This window comes from Cyprinodon variegatus, unplaced genomic scaffold (genome assembly GCF_000732505.1).
Source record: "Cyprinodon variegatus isolate N-32 unplaced genomic scaffold, C_variegatus-1.0 Scaffold470, whole genome shotgun sequence".
In the NCBI taxonomy this organism is placed as follows: Eukaryota; Metazoa; Chordata; class Actinopteri; order Cyprinodontiformes; family Cyprinodontidae; genus Cyprinodon; species Cyprinodon variegatus.
In genome coordinates, this window is record NW_015150923.1 from 667,845 (window position 1) to 683,040 (window position 15,196).

The following is a 15,196-nucleotide window of genomic DNA, read 5'->3' on the forward strand; positions in this document are numbered from 1 at the left end:
GTTTGAACTTTTTCAAATTTTAAAGTCATATTACATTAATGTGTTCAGGGTCTTTTTTTTTTTTTGCTCTTTCAAGATAGTCACACCTGGCAACACAGTCAATAATGCCTCCTCACAAAGATAAATCTTGCTCAGTCATTCTAAGCAGCTATCTGAATCACTCTAAAGCTAAAATTCCTTGGGCTAAATTTTCAGCAACGTTTAACAGTTTATAAATGTGAATACAGACAAAGCTTATCAGTGCTACAGTAAAGATTACATTAAATCATTTTCTGAGTTAACTGATGATTTGCTTGTCTTTGAGGCTGCCTTTTAACAATTATTAAGTTTATAACAAGGTCAGATAAAATGCACAATTAAAATATTGTGTGATGCAAAAGGACAAAGCAATATTCTATTTGTTTCTTTTTTATTTTATTATATTATCCCACCTATACTTATGCAGACACTGTATATGGGTAAAAAATTAAAAGGAGCAAAGAAATTGCTTTGCTACCAATTAGATTTGTTTCGCCCAGAGGAATAAAACCTTGCAAGTTAATTGTCTTTAGCATTAGCTGAATTGGGGGCATCAGGGTAGAGAAATCTCTAAGTAATGTTCCACACTTTAAAGGGATTTTCGCCCTTTCCTTTCTATCTTTTTTCCTCAACTAATTCCTAATTCTTTCATTACATTTATAAATTGTCTTCTCTGTATGTCTTACTTTAACAAATGCCAGCATGAGTAGGTGGTATTAGCAATGAAGTGTAATCCCTTTTCCTAAGCCTTTCCAGCAGCATTAACCAAATCATTGTGATGTATATTTTTTTAATGATTCATTCAGTTTCCTCCCTTCATAAACATTTTATCACATAATGTTAATATCAACAGAATTTAAGCTCAACATTTGATTCTTGTGCACTTTGCATTTAAAAAATGTTTCATCACATAAATAGACTTATTCATTTCCTACACCTTTATTTTCCTGTTTTTCTTTTTATACTGATTAAATTTGCTCCTAATACCTTCACTATATTTTGCTTTCTTCCTTCTTTGTAAACATTAGTGCTCATGCAACTGTTTCTCTTCAGATACAATATCAGGCTAGCAGTAGAAAAGCAATCTCTCAGCTAAGTGATATGTGAAAAGTGTCACATTCTCACCTGGCAGTAATTGCCTACCAGTGTTGCACAGCTGTAGTGATAGATGTGTCATGGTCTGTGGGTTTGGTTGTGCTTGGTTTTTGTAATTGGGCTTTTTGGTTTTCAGTCATGATATGTTTTTTTTTTTATCTCATAGTTTTATTAAAGTTAATCTTGGTTTTCTGACTTTAAAAAGTTTAAGTATAATATCTATATATGCTTTTATTATGTTTAATTTAGTTTGCAATATTCTGGAAGTTTCTTTTTGTGCAATGCCACCCCTCATCAAATCACATTTAAGTTCCCTTTAGGATCAAAGAAGTATTTTTTAACTAAGGTGACTGAATTAAAGAAAAAAGTCTGTTCTATTTCAGGTATCTTTACAGGATCATTCTCAATTACCTTTTTTTTTTCCCCATCCGAAATGCTACACGCTTTCCTTTTTCACTATGAATTTACAGTAAATTACTGGTTACTAATTGCATTACTTTCACCGTAAATATTAAACAGTCACATATTGTGATTATTTCACAGTAACTTCCACAAAAGTTACTGCCACGTGTTGTTGTATTACAGCTGTATGTAGCTTGTGAATTACATAATGTTACTCCATATAAATTACAATATTTTTACAGTAGCCAGTAATTTACTGTACATTTACTAGTTTCATAACATGGTAAAATATTTTACATTTTATTTCACTGGGATTAAAAAGGTACAACACAGACTTTTTGACTTAAAGAATTAATGCATATGAGTTATTTTAAATCATCCTTTAGGCCAATATACAGTGCTTGACACTATCATGCTACTTGAAATACTGACTATGTAAATTGGTGGAAGACGCACTTCCGTTGCCCGAGTAATGTGACCTGGAACAACGTATCGCTTTACGGCCACAGGCTCTTATATAGTCATGGAGCTAAGGTTTTTGCTCTATTTTTCTGCCTGCTCAACTGCTAGTAATGGCTGAGGGTAGGAAAAAACCTTAAAACTTCTGAGGAGCCTAAAAAGCGAAAATGTGAAAGGGATCATGCGCAAGGCAAAACTAGAGTTGATCTTGGAAAGGAGTTTATTTGTTGATGGAAGAAGAAGCCAGATTTAAAACCGATTTAACCATTTGATAGAAAAAAATGAGGTGGCTGTTGTGCCATTTATAAAATTATTGTAGAATTATTGTCTGATCTGAAATACAAGATTAAGAGCCTAAGAATTCAGAAAAATTAAAACATAATAGCCGCCCCAATCTCCCTTGTTTAAGGTTTTCTTACTTTTACATTTATAAAGGAATATTTATTTTCAAAATCTAATGTTTATTCTGCTTTGTTAAATAGGAGCCAATATAGACCTCACATCTGCTTGCTTATTGTTTTCCCATCAGAATTCTCACCAATGATAATGCAAGAGAGTATAACAGCAGGACTTCTTTATTTCAAATGTATTGTGGAAATGTTTTAATGATAGAAAGATTTAAATAAATAAGAGAAATTAAAGTAAGGTTATTAGTAGGTAGCAATTCATAGTGCCTCATAAAATAGTAATGCATATCGTGACAAGATCTGTTCATGTAGATGACAGCCAGGGATACAAAAGGTGATCAATAATTACAATGTGGCATGTTAGCCTTCTGTTGACTTTTCTGTGGAACTTGTTGATTCCCCATAGCAATCATGCCTGATTCACTGAATAGGGCTCAAAACCCTTTTGTGTCAAATAAAATTCTGCGCTTGTGAAAAGTATCTTGTTAACATTAACTTAAGCACCAGAAACCAAACAAAACAACTATATATTAAACAAAGATTGATTGTTTTATCCTATACTATCTTTATCTCCCTGGACACACATTCTTACTGTTAAGACTTCTAATAAATAGAAGTACAATGAAAAGGGACAATGTGGATGCCCTCTCAGTCAGTTATGCGGGGCTTTGGTTTAAAATGTTTTTACTGCATTAGAAGGGCAAAAGCTCTGCAATTAAAGGTAATCCTCTCCAATACTTGCAACTATTTTTTTTACAGAAGCTCAGCCGGCTTCTGGAGGGTAGTCACATTCTTGGGTTGGGTGCACTCTTTGGATATACTAAGAGCAGACCATACTTTTCTTTGGATCGATGCATTCTCAAAAATTGGTGATATCTTTTATTTGATTAAATCAAGATAGCCTGTGGAGAACTTTGGGAAAAAACAAACAACATTTCTTTGCAATTTTGTAGCTCTATTAAGTCACCAGCATTCCTCTGAGCTGGTTGATACTGTGCATTCTGGTATTCAGAGTTCCTTAAAATTTATCTGGATTGCTCTGGGTATTTTAGTCCTTATTTTTTTTTAAGGCTGACCCCAACATCATTCATTCTTAATCATTCACTCTTACTTACCTGGCACTCCAACCTTCAATGCTCTTCTCCATTACATCCACTACTGGCAGCAAGAGCACAAAGAAGCCATTAGGGGGATTTTTGACAATCACTTTTGAAAAAATGTAAAATTTAAAAGTATAGATGCAATAATAATAGTAATTATATTAATCTCACACTGGAGAAATTTACCTCTGCATTTGACCCATCCTCTTGGGGAGCAGTGGGCCCCCATTGTGTGGTGGCTAGGGAGCAGTGTGAGGTTAAGGGTCTTGCTCAGGGACCCAGAGTGCAGGATGTGGGGATCGAACTGGGTACTTAATAAATTTCCCAGAGCACAAGCACACTGTTCTAACTACTATGCCAACACTCTACATTAATTTCTCATTTAACCAGCTATTAAAATGATGTCAGCAATGTTTTGAGTAGTATTACAGCTGTCTAGTTTTCATGTTACATAAGCTCAAGTGTTTTCCCTCCGACTTTGTGATAGCTCTTAGTTTTAGAACTGTTCGAAAGAAAATGGTTTCTTACAAGCCATTTTTAAGATATAAACTGAAATGGTCTGGTTTCTAAATGACTCAGGGCAAAGGTAATGTCATTAAGAATGAGTATATTATAAAATTTCTAAAGTTTTAAGGACTCTGGAAATCGATAATTAATGTCTTTGGTTTTGCCTAAATTTAATAAAAGAATTAAAGATTAGTCAGCCAATTTTATCTCCAAGCCAAGCACTTAGCTTCAAAAACTTCCAAGCCTTCAGCAATGACATTATAAAAAACGTTGTCTGACATTATAACAGCACTGGTGAGTAACATTTTCTCCTAATTAGGCATGGAGAAAGCAAATTTACATGTAAAGTGGAAGTCAGCAAAATACAAAACCTTCAGACATGTCAAATTTAAGCATGTAGTGAGACTCATTACCATTAATCATTTTTATTTTGGGTAGAGCGGAATTACGCCGATTTCGAGTTACAGTCTTAAAGCATTAATTCATGGTTTAAGTATATTGGGTTATAAAATTATAATAACACTTTAAAAAAATATTATTTTTCACCACTATGCTAATAATGCTCAGCTACATTTATCCATATATCCTAAGGAAACAAACCTGTTGCACAGACTTTTTTTAATGAAAATGAAAAATTAAGATCATATTTCTCCCATTTTAACTTTCCTTCATTGTTTTTGTGTTAAATACAGACTTTAAATCCTAATTCTCTAAATTAGAGCCCCCATACATCCTCAAGACCTTCTACAGAATCTCCATAGAGAGTGTTCTGACCAGGTGTCTCACTGTGTGGGGTGGAGGCTGCAGCGTCTCAGACTGGAAGAAAGTGAAAAGAGTTGCGAGAACAGCAGAGAAGATCTTTGGTGCTCCTTTTTCCTCCATAAAACATATTTCATCCAAGCACTGTGTGTCCCAAGCCCGTAACATCATCAATGACCCCTCACCCCCACCGTGGGCTGTTGTACCTGCTGCCCTCTGGGAAGAGGTTTTACAGCATTTCATGCAAGTCGAGCAGATTCCCAAACAGCTTCTTCCCCATTGCCATCTGCACTGTTGAGAAAACTCTAAATCATGTCACAGACTTTGCATTGGCGTTGCACTGACAACACCAAACCAAACTACTGCATATTTTCACCATATATATTTAATGCTCTGAACTTCAATATCAATGCGTTTTTTGCAGCATGTTTGTTTCTCCCACACTGCTTATATTTGATCACTGCTGCACTTTCAGAAATTGAAATGTCAGGAAAGCTGTACAAAACGAAATCTCAATAAAAGTTATCTAAGTCTAAGTTAATAACCAAACTCAATCTTATATCATAAATGTGATTTTCCCTTGTTAATAACAGAACTCGATCTACAGGTTTACTAGTGGTTCTTAGAAATTCTAAAAGATGAATTGCAGGAAGATCTTTCAATCGTCATGATCCTCTACTGTGGAACCAGCTACTACTTGTAATCCATGAAGCATATACTGTAGCCTGTGTAACTTTAAGACTAGGCTTTAAATTGTCTTTTTTGATTAAGCATATAGTCAGAGTGGCCCATGTTATCCTGAGTTGTGTTGCTATAGGCTTAGGCTGTTGAAGGACATATTGACCACTTCTCATTATTCTGCTCCTATTCTCTAATTCTGCATTATTTTTTAGTTCAACTTCTCTATGTTCTCTGTTTTTCTCTCATCATAGAAGCTTCATCTAGCCCTGCGCTAGATGTGACACCGTCCTGAAGGGAGGCATCAGCTGGGCTTCCATTGTAGATGATAGAGTAGCACCTGTTTTTAAGTGTTCAATTCAGGTCATTTCTTAGACATAGACACAGCTCATCATTTAGTCTTTTCTGATATAGAATGGGAGGTACAGTCTTCAGCTGTCAGACTCCCTCTTTGGTATTCAGTATAAGCTGAGTATCAACATTCCTCTACCTTTGAAAAAAGGTTTAAAAACTTTTGTTAAAGATGTGTTTAAGTGGGGTTGGCTTTAGTGACCCTGAGCTATTCCCCTGTACTATTCTTTAAAATATTTAAAATGATTGGTGACATGCTGTGCTGTGGAGTACTCACCATCTCTTTTCACAATCTCTCTACAATGTATGCATGCTTATATTTTATTGTTTTGTTGCGTTACCGCCTTTCTATCTTCTTGCTGAAATCTACTGTTGTCTGTGGAAAAGCTTTTCCCCCTTTTTTTTTGGCGATTGATCTAAACACTATATGTGTGCTTCCATATGTATGGTTTGGGAAAAAAAAAAAAAAAAAACTTGCTCAAAGAGGAAAGGCTGGATCCAGACAAGTCTGGATATGCTGAAAGAAAGAAGTTTGAATAATTCTTAATAGGTGTTAATGTAATAGAGACATGATTCAGTACCAATCAATCGGAGCATACATCAGCCATTGCTCATGATTTAATATTTTGGCTGGGTTTTTATAATACACCAGGATGTGGAGGGATCCATCAGGATGATGGAGGCAGGGGGGGTTATCTCTAGAAAAGCTAAATAAGACTTCTCAATTATGAAGAGCGGACAGATTTATTGTGTACTCATTTATACTCTGTAAATAACAACTTCCCTGCTTGCTTATATTTGTTTACTTTTACCTTCTTATCATTTAGCCAAAGTTACAGAACGTTAAAGAAAATTTAACTTTTCCACGATTCCCTTTCTAGACTTTTAAAACATTTTCATATTATTTTCACTGCATCCCCAGCATACTGTGAAACATAAAGCAATTTAATGTAATTTAATATCTCTTATATATTACATTGTTGTAAAGCACAAATGTATACCGTAACTCTACAGCTTCAAAGACAAAGCAGTACCATTATATGGCAGTACATTAGTGCAGAATAACAGCATTTTGCTCTACAATATGGCCCTGTATTTTTCAGTGTTTTTTGAAAAAGTAATGTATGAATTGAAGGTAATTTAATGTATATGTGTTGTATAGGTATCAGACAGTGGACGTTTGCTAGAGTAACCTGAGAGAACCCACGAATGCACAGGGGAAACATGCAAACTCCATGCAGAAGACGGTGGGCCATGAATCTAATCCAGGACCATCTTGCTGCAAGGCAGCAGTGCTACAACCTTTTACTCACAATTGGACACTTACTGTGAATATGCACTCCCCAAGGCCAATGGCATATTTATTAACAGATGTTTTCCCACAAACAGTAAATGGGAAGAACTTCAATAACTCAATAAAGTCAACTTTCTAGTCATGAAAGCATCTTAAAATATAAAGGTATTCTGGAATATTACAGGGGAACTCAGTTAAAACAAGTTAATGTAAAATGATACTATTGATTTTTGTGGAAAATCTGGTTATTTCTAACAGTGTATCTGTTTCAACAGCTAACCAGTGCAATGAAGAAACAAGCTATAGCTTCTAATGGCATTTATATTTAACCTGGCTAAAACCTTATAGAAACATGTCTTCTACTCCAAGTAAAAACAAGTTTAAAAGCATTCTATTCCCAAAACCCAGGATAAGGAGGGACTGATTGACAATACTGAAATTATTTAGATTCCTCTAAAAACTATATTTTTGTTGTTATACTGTACACTACGGGTCCCCAGCCCCAAGACTTCAGACCAAACCCGGACCCCAATATGGGTGTTTCTGGACCACAAAGCATTTACCTAAATTCTATGTATTCCTGCCAACCGTCGTGTCTGACTTTTGAACCGGTGGCACGAGGCATTTACACGAGTTAGACTTGGTCCACACTTTATTCCACCAGGTGGCGGTAATGTACCATTTTCTTTTTTGATTTTCTTTTTTTTTTGGTTTTTTTGTTTTTTTCCAGTTCTGTTTTGCCAATATAGCTCTGGGAATCCATGTCCCAGACACAAGCAGATCATTAATATGAAACTTAATGGAAAATTATCTAGGGAATTAAATGACATGCTAGATGGGGAGGTGAGAAAGGGAGAAGGGACAAGTGTCAAAATCTGACTTCTTGCCTAGAAACACCATTGTTATATAGATTCAACCTACAAAGCCAGAGGACTGTCATTTTTTCAGTGTGTTATCTCAGACCAACATTCATTAACACAGATGCCATCAATTTTGATGACATCACTTTAGATGTGAGAACAGGAAGTCTAATGTTTAATTAATGGAAAAGGCCATGAAATGCTATTAGGAGAATACTATTTGGGCAGAATCAGCGTAGGAATGGGAGTAGTGGTGTATGGCCCCGATAGGATGAGCGGCACTGAGCTGCAAGGGTCGCCCAACTCCACTTCGGCTGTAGTTGTAGTTGTATAATAGTTTAAAAGTGCTTGCAATATTATAATAATGACGTGTATAGAATTATTGATAGGAAAATATTCACTGCAAAAACAGCACTCCAAAAATACAGCTACTGGAGAAGTTGTTGTCAGTGAATTACTGTAATTTTATAGTGAAAACTTAAAAAACATAAACAATTTTCATTTTCTGTTGGTTAATTCTCATTTTTAGGATTGTATCTATGTAAAAGAGTTGTAATGATGTCTTGAATTTTGAAATGCTCCAAGAAAATTATCTATAGCATGTAAAATTATGCCCTGGTGAATTTATTTAATGGTAGGTCATAAAGGGTTTAATGTGACTTTGTGCATCCTTGCCATAGTTGCAATCTGTGGCCCTACCAGTTTGCTATTAACCAAATTATAGTGAGACTCAATTACACCTGATAAATACTTATCAAGATTTCTTAATTTAAAAACTTTAAACTTTTTAGAACCGGTCTCCTAAAAACAGTGTTGCTGTTATTATTGCAGCCACTACATTATAATTTGGGTATACTGTGACCCATTTTTCACTAATAATATTAAATAGTCATAAAAGAGTTATTGTCCTAGCAACTTAATATTCATATTATGACTGCAATTTTAGCTGACTTTTTAGTTTGTTTTCCCTAAAATTTGCATTATATTTTATAATACACTTACTGTAGCTTTGCACTTATAAATACTATGCACATGCTCCTAAAAGTGTGAGGATTGATTGTCTTTTTCTGTTTAAGGTTTTGACTAATTAACTTTTTGTATGTGTTTATGCATGCAAGTGTTTATACGTTTGAGATGTGATCCAGTTGGCTGTCTTTATCTTAAGAAAATAAGGGCAAAGGGTTTTCTGACCTTGTCATTGCAGACCTGGTTTTAGTAATGGAACAAGATTTAATAGAGCACCTTCTTTTGCCTTCATGTGTAGCTAACCTGGGATAACTAAACAATCTTGTGACCCAACCCCTGGCAGTCAGACCTAAAGTGTTAGTAGGGTAATTGAGCTGTCTGTCTCCTATTTCCTTCACAAACAAAGCCGGACATATTAGTTACAGTTTCTCTGTTACTGCCTGTACGTGTTATGTGTGAGAAATGTGACATGAATAGGACATATTTTATTGTATAGAAGTAATGTCTTAACACTGTGAATTGTCATTAATTTACTCAGATTTTAATAAATGTCAACCATGTTAGACAAAGAATACTATGGCAAGACTGTGGTGTATTGAAATGCCATTTCTACAGGTCATTTGGGGCATTACTGTAAGTTGATTGTACCGCACATATTGGAAATCCTTTGATTCAGATTTAATGTCAACAATTGCCCTCATTAAGAATACATTGGCCTTCTGCAACTGTCTCTTTTCTTATTCTTTTCGCTGGGTTTGACACATTCTGCATGCAGGATAATTGCTCATTTCTAAATGTGCCAGATTAGCTGACCCCATAAAACAATGCTGACACAGAGCGCCTGGAAAAGAATTACTCCCTCTAAATGAGTTTTTATTTTTGGGTTATATCCATTTATAATACAGTCAGTTGGTGACTGAGCCCGGGCAATGTCATAGGCTCATGTTGAGGTCAGGCCTCATGAGATGTCAAAAGGGCAAATAAAGGACAAGATATGGGTAAAAGGACATGGTAAGTTCAAGGATCAGTTAGAGGGTAAATGAGTCACACCGCATCTGCTACCTCCACAGAGCATAGTCTCTTCAAAGAGGCTTTCATGTCATTTAAAGTCTGAAAGCACAACACTGAAAAAGAAGATTGTAAAAATCTCATAGAAGATTTATACCAAAGACTGATACAAACTTTTGTTCATGAAACACTTCAAATGTTCCCATTGATGTTAAAGAGTCCAACACTGGCTGAATTTTTCACCCTTAATTTTAAAAAGACAAATGATGCATTCAGGTAACTCTTTAATGGACAAAATTTCATATGTGAGAAACTATTTATTGGCAGTCAGGGATCTCTCAATAATCTATCTATATAGAAAATGATAGTTTGACTACTTGTGACTCCATACAGCTTAGCCTAAAGACACCTAAAGAAGATGCTTTTTTCTTTTGGTTTGGAGGTATTTGAACAGCATATGATATTCGTTAGGAATGAAGTTTTAGAACTTCCGGCATCAGGTTGAAATACTTCTTGAAATGGCAATGTCCTCCTCTTTTAAATGCCTGTGTGGGTGTATATGTATGTGCGTATGAAATTAATTTTGAATTAACTAATTAAATAATGGGAACATCCATGTGCCCACAACAACAACAAAAAAATATATATGACTCAAGAAGCTGAGCTTGGGACAATTAGAAGCAGCAAAGATATGTCTGCCTTTCTCTTAATCCCAGTGGTCAGCAGACATGCTGGAGGTGTACCCTGTCACACATATGACAACATAAATATATTTCAAACATTTGTTATATATGCATCCTTACTACTTTTTTACCCTTACTACTGATAAAAAATGTCTGGAGATATTTGTTATTATTGCATTGTTTTCATTAGATATTAAGTACATTTGAATGATCTACATTTGGTTCTGTGGTTAAAACATTTTCTGCTTGTTCTGCAGTTTTTTTTATTTTTGGTACAAAAACTGTCAACCTTGGTAGCCAGAGTTCTGATTTACAAGACTTAACTGTTAAAATTCTGAAATTAGAAAGAAAATGAGAAATATATGTTTGCAAAGTAAAGGCGAAGTGCCTCTGATTATTTGAGTTCTTTAAGGATATCATATTTTCTTTTACTTCTATTCTTGCTTTTTAATTACATTCCACAAATATACTTAGTTTTGTCTAGTAAAGATGTAGCAAAACAGAAAAACATATTTATTCATGCATAATTTTTAAATGATTAACAACTTCAGAAATTCATTAAAAAAAACAGGGCAGAATAAAAAAGAAAATGTTCTGCCATTGCGGTTGTAACACTGCTTCATGTAAAACCAATATTATTTAGATTGTAATAAATTCTGACTAAGTAAGATACAAACAAATATTAGGCTTTTCTCATCTACGCTGAAAAGAACTGGGAATAACCTTTCCATTTAAGTAGACAATTCTCTGCAAACAGCAGCCCTGGCAGCCAAACATAACTGTGCTGTTTCATGGCCAAATATAGGACAGCATCAGGCTGGAAACTGTAAAACTAAACCAGGTTTTTTTTTTTTTTTTTTTTAACACAGCATCCGAAAACCAGACCAATTGCAATTGTCAGTGTGGAACAGAAGTGGACCCAGATCTATGTTCAACAAGGCTACTTCATTTGGTCCAGGTGTGGCAAAGATACAAAGTCTGACTGATCTAGGTACAGAAACTAGGGACACAGATGCGGCCCAGATCAAGTCTAAATTTGTAATAGACGTTGATAACATAGCTCAAACATAGTTGTCTTAAAGACCAAGTGAAGATAATGCCAAATTTAAAGCTACAGTGTGTAATAATTACAGGGATATACAGTCAAAAATGTAATATATTTTAACTATGTTATTTATCATCATCTACGAGCTCAGCCTCTTAACCTTAATATTTGCGTTGCCTTAGAATTCGTTATTTATAATTACATAGGAGCGGGTCTCGCAGCCATGGAGGCAGACATCTTTGCTCTACGGCAGCGCAGAGCCAACAAACTAGCGATTGCGAGATCGCCCATTACGCTTGAAAGTAACTACGGCAAGTTGAGAGAGATGAACTGAGACGGTACTGAACAATAGATGGCAGTATTAAAATTATCTATGTAAACAAACCTCATCACTTGAGAAGGTAGGTGATGCGGACGTCGTGGAAGACATTTTGTCCCGTAACGCTCGCCTTACTGTTGGGGGGGAGAAGCGGTGTGGGGGAGATGTTCATGTTGCTGCGGTCTGCAGTCTGGACGTTAGATGTCGCTGAAAATTACACACTGTAGCTTTAATTATTTTAAGTAATCCTGGCACCTTCTAGATTCTGAAAATACAAATCAAAGTAATGTGGCTAAAACAAAACCTTAACTGCATCAGATAAACATGACTCATAGTTGTTTTTTTCTTCTCAAAATTAATATGTGTTTTTTGAATAGCAGCAACAAAGACATGCTTGACAAAATGGATATTACATTGTATTACATTTACGTATTCTGCATCATGTCCACTGTAACTGCAGAAAAATATCAGACCTCTAGGTGTAACAGTTACAGAGCTATGGGACTTTTAACTTCTGGTGTCACCAGCATCTCTGAACCTCTCCAAATATGCCTAATTTTTCCAAATTGTGCTTACTGCTTTTACTCAATAATTTTACCCCAAAAATCACACTGAAGAATTTTGATGGACACAAAACATATTTGAAGCAAATATTTTTTCATTTTTCTAACTTTCCATCTAATTATCTAACACTGTGCAATGATACAATCAATAATGTGTCTCTGTGCCGTTTATGCTCTGCAATATATCCGAGGTGCACTGTTCAAATTAGCCATACTTACCTTTTTTTTTTAAACGTTAGTTCATTGGCTACACAGCCAAACAGCGCACGTGGTCTTAACCTATAACAGCAGGACTATATGAGGCATAATATCGTTCTATTCGGTGCATAATTGGTTGACAGGTAAGGAGCTCTTGTGATACTTTGAGGGCTGTCCCTGAGTTAAATCAAATCATACAAAGATCATACTTTTTTTTGCAGGCAGGAAGGTGATAAAAACAAACATACCCAACATCGCAGGCAAATGTTTGAGAAAGTAAGTCTTGTTAAGATGCTAAGCATTAGCTATGACCGGTGAAGTTCTTTTTATGTCAAAAAAACAGATTTTATGTGGCCATTTTCTTATCCCAGAATACTTATATTATGCTTAAAATGCTGGATTACTTTTAATCTGTGGACCCTTTTGGACATATGGAGTTTAAACAATTAAAGGGAATTAAGTTGTCGCAGCTACTTTTTCATGTGTACATTTCACCATGCTTCTATATCAGTGTTCACTATGCTTAGGTCCTTGCTGTGTCCTTAAATTAAAATTGAGCCTAGGTGGAAGTTCAATTGAAGAAACTAATTGCTCTCCTACATCCACCTGTGACACAGCTAATCAGCTTTGAACCACACCTGCACGAAAGCCAATCGGCATCCAAAGTTCAGCTTAAAATGCCTCCAAACCGCACTTGTCTGCTCTTAGTGCCCAGGTGGTGATGCGCTGTCTGACTTCATTCAGATGACCCTGTTTCAAGCCACCTCCACCCCCTCCTCCACCATTGCAGCTAAAGCTTCATCAGGGTTTTTAATTACTACCAGAGTCGTACTGCATTCCGTGTCTCATTTCAACCGGTCCGGCAGAAGACCGCCAAGTTGAACCTGGTTCTGCCAGAGGTTTTTTCCCAACAAGGAGTTTTTCCTCTCCACTGTCGCTTCATGCTTGCTTCTTTATAGCTAGGAAGAATATTCCAGATTATACTGGCCTTGGTGAGAGTTCTCTAGCATACCTCATTGTGTTCTGATTAACTGATCCTGACCCGTTCTGCCTTTGGACCTCCAAACTTGCCTGTTCCTGCTCTGATCTGTTTGCCTGACCTGTCTTCGGACTCCTGCTGTAGTCTGCCTGTGGACTGAACCTGGATCTGCTTCCTGACTTTGACCATGATTTCCCAGCTGTACCACTTCGGATCTTTGATCTTCTGGCTCAAACTCCCGTAAACCTGGATTATCCTGCCTTCCCTCCCCTGCTTAGATCTGATCTCCTGTCAGTTCTGCTGTCTTCAAGACTTCAGTGTCTGAAACTCTCTGGGCAGTGTTCGCCATGTCATGTTGGCAGCCACTCGGCTAGAATCCACCTCTTCCTTTGGTTGCGGACTGTACTTTAAGGTTCCTGCCTGAGACGCCCTTGCTGCCACCGCTAATCCGTCGTTTTTAAATCAAGGCTTTTTGAGTAATCTTACTGTCTGTCTTGCCTTGAATACTGAATCCTCTGTTCTGAGCCTTGACAAAATGAAGCTAAATAAGCAACTAAACGGCAAATGTTTGGTAGTTTTTAAACAGAGTTTCAAAGATTTATATGTTTAGGGTCCAAAACATGACAGTTGTTAGCTATATGTTGATTATGATGAACACAAAAATTTGTTGATTGTCTCAAAATTGGAATATAAAATGGAATAAAGTAGTTACAAAAATAAATAAAAAACAGTATTGGAGTGCTGGTCACAGATATTTCAAATTAGTCAGGTGATGAGGTCCCATTCACGTGAGTTACAGCATTTTAAAATATAAACCCCTAGTGACACTTTTACCTTTGACCTGAAGTAGATATTTACTTGGCATTTTTTGCAGTAATTGTTTCTCTTGATTTTTTCCATAATTTGGTTTTTTTTATTCCAGGTAAAGTGAAATTTACTTTTTACTGTTTTTACCTTAGCTTGCAATGTGCTTGCATGTCATGAAAGGTGTTTTTCAAATGATGTCTATTAATATTATTAGTATTATCACAAAAAACTAACAAAACCAAAATCAAAATACAAACTTGAATAGTTAACCATGTGTTAAATATTGCCTGGGCCAAATGCGAGAGAGAATGGGAAAAATTATGGTCAGAATATGAGAAAATCCTGTATAGATCATTTATTCTGTATTGTGTGCCTTAAGGGGATTGCTTGATAGGTCTATTAACTCTTAGTCAGTATTGCAATGCAGCCTATGGCATTTTTAGTTTAACACAAGCCCAAAGTGTTTAAGATTAACCACATATATACATATAAGATCACAAAAATAACAATTCTTGACATTTTGTATTTGTAATAAAAATGCTTCAGCAAAGGCAGGGGATTTATAACTTAAGATGCTTGCTAATGCCTCAATGCTTTATAATAATGAAGTAGTGATGGTGTTTTTTGGGAATCAGTGCTATATTAGTATAGGATAGGCAAAAAAAAAAGCGGGGGGGGGTTTGAGGTTTATTTTTTTT